Source organism: Caloenas nicobarica, chromosome 7 (genome assembly GCF_036013445.1).
Source record: "Caloenas nicobarica isolate bCalNic1 chromosome 7, bCalNic1.hap1, whole genome shotgun sequence".
Classification (NCBI taxonomy): domain Eukaryota; kingdom Metazoa; phylum Chordata; class Aves; order Columbiformes; family Columbidae; genus Caloenas; species Caloenas nicobarica.
Window position 1 is genome coordinate 15,378,836 of NC_088251.1, and position 8,192 is coordinate 15,387,027.

The following is an 8,192-nucleotide window of genomic DNA, read 5'->3' on the forward strand; positions in this document are numbered from 1 at the left end:
GGCAGCGGGCAGCGGGATTAGGCGGCGGGGTCGCTAAGCATCACCGGGGAGCGGGGCTGGGCTCGGCACGGCTCGAGTACGGTTTGGCTGCGGGGCGAAGAGCCCCGTCGGCGCACGCACACCCACCCTCTCGCCCGCCCTCACTGCCGCCCCATCCCGCAGCCCAGGCACAGCCTCCGCGCTGGCTCCTCCCTCCCGCCCTGCCCGCCCCGACGGGCCCCCCCGCCGCCACCACCACCGCCCCTCCCCACGCCCCCGGCACCGGGCAGGGCGCCGGCACCCGGAGTCGTCGGGGCTCTGAACGGGCCCGGCCGGGCAGCAAGGTGGGCTCCGGCTCGGTGTCCCCACCCGGGACGGCGGCGTTGGCCCGCGGGGCAACCGACCCCCGCCCCGCGAGATGGCTGCGGGATGTCGGGATGCAACAAGGCAGGCGGGGAGCGTGTGGGCAGAGGAACCCCGGGGTCTGGCAGAGACCGGAGAAACACCTGCGAACGGAGCGGCGGCAGGCAGAGCATTGCCGCCCTCTCCTCCGAGGGTGCCAGAAGCTTTTGCATCCCCCGGTGTGCTCCAGGCACCCCCGGCCTGTCTCCCGCCCGGCAGCCTGGAGCCCCAGCCCCACCATGCAGAACCCAGGTGAGGCACAGGGTCCCAACAGATCACCGGGACCACATAGTGGGCTGGCACTGGTCAGCTGGGATGTTCTGCTCATGGGAACCCTGCAGCCAAGCACCCCAGCACGCAGGGAGCATTTGGAGATGCATCTCTGCTTTGCTCTTTTCCCCCCAACACAGACAGCAGGTTCTGGAGTTCTAGCTGTGGCATTAGCTATGTGCTTTCCCACTCCAATGGAACATCATGATATCAAAGACACCAAAATATCTTTGTGGCTAACCCACATAGAAGAATGAGGCAAAATATGCTTATTTCAATACAAGAAAAAAAGGGAAGCCAAGAAATCCTGTGAGCTTGGCCCCCAACGTGACATCTCAGAAATGAGAGCATTGCATTCATTTTATTACCTACCATTTTCTCCTGATGTCTGCAAATGCAAAGCAGGAGGGTGTAACCAGGAGGGCTCGTCACCTGTTTTATTAATGACACCTGAAACACTTATAACCCCATGGCCCCGAGAGCTGAGTCCTTCAGAAAAACACCATCTGAGGTGCCCAACAGAGCCCTAGCTGCAGGCAGCAACTGCTGCGAATGTCCTCCTTGGAGAGGAATCCATGGAAGGAGGGGAGGTGGGAGCCTGTCACATCACTCTGGTAGCAGGAGGAGGGGTGTGTGAGCATAGGCATTCCACTGTGCACTCATTTCCCCAGCCAGTAGGATATTTGCAGGGACAGTGGCAGGTCCTGCAGGCAGGAGTACCTCTTAAATCTATGGCCCCTGCACATGGAGCTCCACGAGCTCCTCAATCAGTGTGAGAGGGAAATGTTTGCACAGGATCTCGCTCCAGTGAGACCTCCAGGTCCACTTCACACACAGGGTTGCACCAGCTTGGCCCAGATCAGCAGCCCTTTCCCATTCCAAATGCAGACTCCCATCATCTGTCTGCGTTTTTGTGACATCTCCTTCCTCTGGCCCAAATCCCAGGAAGAAGCTGTGCCTGAGATGGATGAAAGGGGTTTGTTCCTCGTTGCTACCCGGCTGTCCTGACAGTGAGGAAGATGAGCTGCTTCCCAGGACTCTGGGAGCCGACCCCTCGCTGGCATGGCTTCAGCAGAGGTGGCCCCGCAGCCTGACCTGGGGCTCCCAGGGGCACCCCCGTGGCAGTGGCACCACAGAGCACCCTAAGGGGCCCTGTGCCAAAGACCTCAGCCGAATTTCTAGGGGTGAAGGTTGCTTCCTAGCGGCTTTGTGTACCCCAAGCTGGCCACTACTAGTATGATGCTGACAACTCCCTTCTTTCCTCCCAAAATCCCCCTTGACCAGCAGAGCAGAGCTGGGTCTTCCTAACCTGCCCTTTACCTCTGACGCTGGCAAGAAAGCAGGAATGGGATGAGGGATCTTGTTTCCTCCCTTTTGCAGGCACTTGCCCCAGGCAAATCCTTGTGATTTGCAGAATAAATAGGCTCCCTCCGTCTCTGTGTCCAGCTGCAGAAACATCGAGTCACTTTACAGCTAGGGCTGTGGTCTCAGCGGTGGGTGTACCGGGCAGGGGGCTGCCTGGAGGTCACCATTGCCTGCTCCAGCTCCAGTGGGAGGACAGGGCTAGGGGGCTGAAAACCCCATTTCAAGACAACATCCACATTTTCTCCTGCAGGTATCTCAACTGCTGCTGTCCTGTGGGAGCTCCTTGCCACCACCTGCCTCACAGCCAGTGCCCCAGCACCACGGAGGATCCCACTGAGCTGGGCTGCGGGCTGTGGTCGACCCCTCTGCAGCTGCTCTGGTTGCAAAAGCCCTTCCAAGGCTGCCAACGCAGCAGGGACCAAGTGATCCTGGGGAGCTAGGACAGCAGGGTGAGGGGACAGGCTGCGTGCCAAGACACCCCTCTCACACCTCATTCCCTGGTGCATTTGGGCGATCCCAAATTTCCCAGGCACGCTGCATGGGGTGATGCGGGCCTTAGAGAGCAACAGCTGCCTGGGAAAGGCCGAAGATGCCTCTGAATATGGATGAGGAGCAGGGAGAAAAATAAAACCCAAACTTTTCTTTATCGGGGAGGCCTGGTCCTGCCGTCTGCCACCGGGATTTGGGCCAAACTCCTTGATAGAGAGAGAGACCATCTGGATCGTCTGATGGGCTCTGGGTTTAGTTAAAATGAAGCAGAAGCTTTTTTTTCAGGAAAGGAGTTTTCATGGGAAGATCTGGGGAAAGATTCCAGGGTACGCGCCAGACCTGTCGTGCAAAGAGACACGAAGCAGCTACAAAGCTTCAAACAAAAATTGCTGCCAGTTTTAAGCCAAGACCCCCAGGGCAGCATCCAGGCATTTCCACCCACCCTTGGACAGGTCACAGCCTGCCCGTTAGTTCTCCCACAGTCTAGGCAGGCGCTAGGTCCCCACTGAAGCGACCAGCAGCTGGTAGCACCTTCCAGCACGCCTGAGCTTCGAGGCAGCCACGCTGCACCGCTGCAGCCCGTGCTTTGGTGTGAAGGGGAGGAGACAGCATGTCCCAGACCATGCTTGCTATTGCATTTACATGGCACTTTGCGGCCATGCCAGGGCTGTCACTAGCCCACAGCAGCACCCGACCCTTCTCAGGGTAGGACCAGGCACTGGTGCAGAGCAGAAGCATCAGGGACATGGTTTAGTGCCAGTGTCAGGTTAACAGTTGGACTCGATGGTCTTGAGGGTCTCTTCCAACCAAAATGATTCTATGATTCTATGAAAACACGGTCAATAGCATGCATGTACACTGCCTGCTCCAACTCCTCTGCTGAGGAGCATTGCCAGCAGCAGGATCCGGCTCCCCCTGCACCAGAACTGTGCTTCCAACCCTTCTTCCCACCAGCAACATCTCTCATACACCAGGTTTGGGAGCAGCAGCCACAAGTCCCCACTGGAAACGTGCCAGGAGCAGAGTGGCTGTGATCTCTGGCTGCCCAGTGTCCCCCAGAGACCCCGCACAGGGCGGGCTGCCCCTCCGCTGGCTGGGGCCACATCTGTCATGCTTGGCCAGCTCGGCTCGTGCTGGGCGGCCAGGCTGCCTTTGTCCCACCAGACATGCTCAGCTTTGGAGAGCGAGGCATTGTGTGGGAGCGGGCTGGCGTGTCAGTCCCATTAGGGCACCTGTTGGGCTTGTGCAGTGTGACAATGCCCTTGATGGGTCTATTATGGAGTGGTGCGGGCGGCTGGGGCCACTGGGATCACAGTAAATCTCGCCTGGTTAGCAGCAGCAGCAGGCAGGGCTGGGATGTGCTCTTTCTGGTGCCTCTCCAGGGACAAGCCCTACCTCACTGGCAAACAGCAAAAGCATCACTCTGCAAACACTGCAAGCATTGCCCTGCGAACATGGCCAGCACAACCCTCTAGACATCACCAGCATCATTCTGCAAACGCTGCCAGCATCTCCCAGCAAACACTGCCAGTTTTGCCCCCTGTGAACACCACCAACATCACCTGGTGAACATGGCCAGCATGATCCTGTGCCAGCACCACCCTGCAGACGTGGCTGGCACCTCTTGATGAGCGTGGCCCTGCTGGCTGCAGGAGAGGGAGGCAGCTCTACTGCCTGGGTACCGCCCCGCTGGGAGACTGAGTAAAGGGAGCAGCATCAGTCAGGTCCTCCAGGGTGTTGTGGGAGATGCTGAGGCTTCCAGGCAGGTGAATTTGGCCCCAGCCTCACACAACAGGGACTGTCTGAGCGAGAGGCGCTCAGCCTGTCCCGCTGCCTTGAACAATTGCAAAACAGCAAGGACAATCCACAAGGCACTGCATCCCTGCTTCACCGCACAGCTGAGCAGAGGGGCCGAGCCCTGCACCCTGGGTTCCCAAAACCAGCTCTGGTTCACAAGGAAAACATTTCCACTGAGCAGCCCAGACACAGATGGGGAGATGCTGTTCCCAGCATGGCTGGACACGACAACCCCCTGGGAGCTCTGTGGTGCAGCACAAGCTGGTTTGAATAAACCACACGTGAGGAGGTGTTTGTGAAGCGCTTTGCATGTGGAAACTCTATTGTTGGTGCAGTGTGGGATCAGGGGCTCGGGGGTCCCCAGATTTAGCAATAGTTCCACATCCGCACTGTGCATACATGGTCTTCCCCGCTCACTCTGCCTGGAGCCACTCATTAACCCTCCTCAATGGAGATACATGGGAAGGATAATTTACTGTTCAATAGATTAACTTTCCATTTGCCAAGCACATCCAACATATTTCTCCACGGTGCGATAAATTGCCACTCCTCTGCCATAAAACCCTGACTCCAATAGGAGCAGGTGGCTTTTCAAGACTCAGCTGATTACCTCAACCATGGGGTGAACAGATACACCAGGCTTTGTTTTTAGAGGAATAGGGCTTGTTCCCACTAACCCCTTTCACTTATTGCAACGCTTGTTGCACTGCCATCCCCGAGCTGGGAAACTGTCTAACCTGAGAAATAAGGAGGGCCTCAGCCTGATGGATGAGGAAGGCAGTGGCTCTGTCCTGATATTTTTAATGAAGATGCCCTGTGTGGAGATGAGGTTCTATATTTATGGCTAGCAGGCAGCTGGTCCCATGCTGGGATTTAATCAATAAGTTGTGTGCCTGCTTGGGCTCATTGTGCTTCTGCAGTCATGGGCGGCCTTTCTGTGCCTTGCCGGTCCCTCAGTGTGTGACTCCATATCCTCACTCCTCCTTCTCCAGCCCTTACAGGGTAACAAGCTACTAGAGGCTGAAAGAAAGTCAGATCCTGCTCAACGAGGGAAGCTGGAGCCAGCCCCACTTTGCCTCCATCACCCAAATTCCCACGCTGCAGAGGAGGTGCTTTCAAGGTGCAGGTGCTGCTGGAAGGAACAACAGCCCCACAGGCACAAGCCCAAGTGACTGACTACCCAGGTCTGGCTCTGAAGGATGGCAAGAAGATGCCAGTAGCCAAAAACAACTTGAAAAGGAGGGAAAGGGTTGAGCTTGCCCTGTGACAGCTCTGCTCAGCCCCAGATGTGGGCAGGGACTCTCACTGGAGCTGGTGAACCACGCTAAGAACTACCTGCAGACCCGATTTTCATCCTTTGCAAGAAGGCATTCCTCCCCAGCCTCTTCCCTCAGGCTTCTCTCTGTTCTTTATGTTCTTATTCACCTTATTTATAGCCCCAGATTCCTGTCCCCTCCATCCCCCAGATGCAGCCAGGAAGGAAGAACCAGGCATCTCCAATCTTGCTCCCCCCTGCCCAGCACATCTGGCCCTGGGGCCCCCAGTGCTGCGGGGCAGGCAGGGGGTCCCATCCCGCAGTGCGTGCTGCCAGCCCCCTCTTGTGCTGCTGCTGCAGAACAGCCTTGGCAAGGCACAACGGAGCCAGAAGATTTTGTGGAAGAGGTTGCTGAGATCCTGCTCCCCTGGGGAGCTTTGCTCCTGGCCCAGCATCCTTCCCATCCTCCCACCCCAGATAATCATGGCTCAGGCCTTGTAAGTGAAAATGTTAGAAGAAACAAACCCTAAAACAGCCTCAGGCCACTGCAGACACCCCCAGTTACACTTGGTTGCAATGGCCAAAGTGGGCTTGCACCTCCATTCATCCCAATCCTCAGCCCCAGTAGCACAGGATCTTCAGCCAGAAGCAGAGGAGATGAAGTGAGACCCAGTTCTCCTCTCTGGTGCAGAAGCAGCCAGGCTTAAAATCACATAAGGCATCATGAGGGGGCTGGGAGGTGGATTATCAAATCCTTCCCAGCAGCAAGTCAGGGGAGGCTAGTTTAGCTTGGAAGAGGATCCCAGTTTAATCCAGGAGAGGTGGGACTGGGAAGGAGACACAGTAATGCCCACCCCAGCTGGGACTTAGCAGGGAAGGGAAAGCTCTGCTCCCCCAGACTGGAATCAGCACCTTGAAGGCTGGTCCTGGGAAGTGTCTGAACCTCATTCCGTGTACAGCTGGGTACAGTTTCTCCTTGCATCAAGACACAGGAGCCCAGAAACAACCCCCATGGCATTCCTCACGTGTGGGCACTTCCCAGGAACAAAGCTGGGCCTGAAAGCTGGTGCCAGCAGAGATCCCACCCTGGTCTACAGCACAAGTGGAAGGTCAGTGCAGGACCCAGCACAGAGATCTTGCCATCTACATGCCTGTACAATTTATGAGCTTCAGCACAAAACCCTCACTGGGGGGATGAGCAAACAGAACTAAACATGGTAATTTATTCGCTCCATGAAAAAATATTAGTTAATCCAAGCCAATGAGATTGCAAAGCCTGATAAGTGGTCTGGCTGGTGCCAACATCTATCGCTAGCAGTACTCATGTTTTTTGTCTACACTGTTGCTCTAGGCAGTGAGATGCAGCAGCAGCATGACAGCTCCCAGCCACACATAATTTAAGAGAGAAAAAATATCTTATTTCAACTCTGAACCAGGGCAGAACAGTTAAAAAAAAAAAAAAGACAACTTGCAAAAATTGATTTAGATAGCAGTGACACTCTACAGAACTTATTTGCAAGTCTGTACTGTGCAATTTGAGATAAAAACTGTTTAATGAAATGAAGGGTGAGCACTGCTTTTTTGTTTTGTAACGCTACTGCTGTGCAGGAATATGAACAGGCCAAAGCAAACACACTGAAAGATGAGCAATCCCTCCCTAAATATGTACCTTCACCCAGTGTTTGGTCCCAACGACTGCTGCCATTTCACTTGCAGCCCAGCATAAGTGCTTGGGTTCTGGCTTCAGGGACTAAAAACTATTTGTTTTTAAAAATTATGTAAGCCATACAAAGCTGTCACTTCGAATCACAGCTTATCAGGGAGGTGATATTTGGGTTTGCAGTATTCAAAATAGCTATTGTGAGTTTTTGCATTCCTTTGTTCATGTTCAAGAACAGAAATGTCTCTCTGGACTCCCATGCCTACTTTCAAGTGCAGAGAGGCTCATCCCCTCCCGCTCCCCAAGCTCTGGGGAGATGGGGCACACTAGTCCCATGACACCTGGCTGACACCCGCTTGAAGCTCACCCCGCAGGAAGGCAGCGCTGGTTTCAAACGTACCGAGCTGCTTGCTTCTCCTGCTTGTTTTTCAATTGCATGACGAGGATGCTAATGAGTGTCTGAGCCATGGCAGGCAAGCCCAGGGCATTTCAAACGTGGAAGAACTTCACAGAGAAATAATCTGCATAAAATCTGAGGCGCCATTATTAAGAAGGAGGAAAAGAAAATGCAAGCAGAAACCATCCTCCCTCGGCAGCCAAGAGTGGCAAGAGAAGAATGGTCCTACAGACAAAAATGTATTCATTTGATCCATTATTTATATAAAGTGCTCTTTGTAAATCGCATTTCCCATCACCCTGGATGACAGCAGGGGGGAGACAGGAAAAGAAGAGGTCCAACTTCACACCAAGGGAAAGTCAGCCCTTCTGGGCACCCTGCACCACACCAGGATCCCGGAGAGGGAACAAACCCCAGAACCATGGGAAGCCAGTGCCGTCCCCACAGGTGCTGCACCAAGCACCCCCACACTTCAGGGCAGGGGCTCTGGGGTTCTGAGCAGATGTTTCCTTCCTTTCGAAGGTGGATGCACCACCAAGTCCTCGCTGTCCCAATGAAACTGCTTAAGCCTCTGAGCA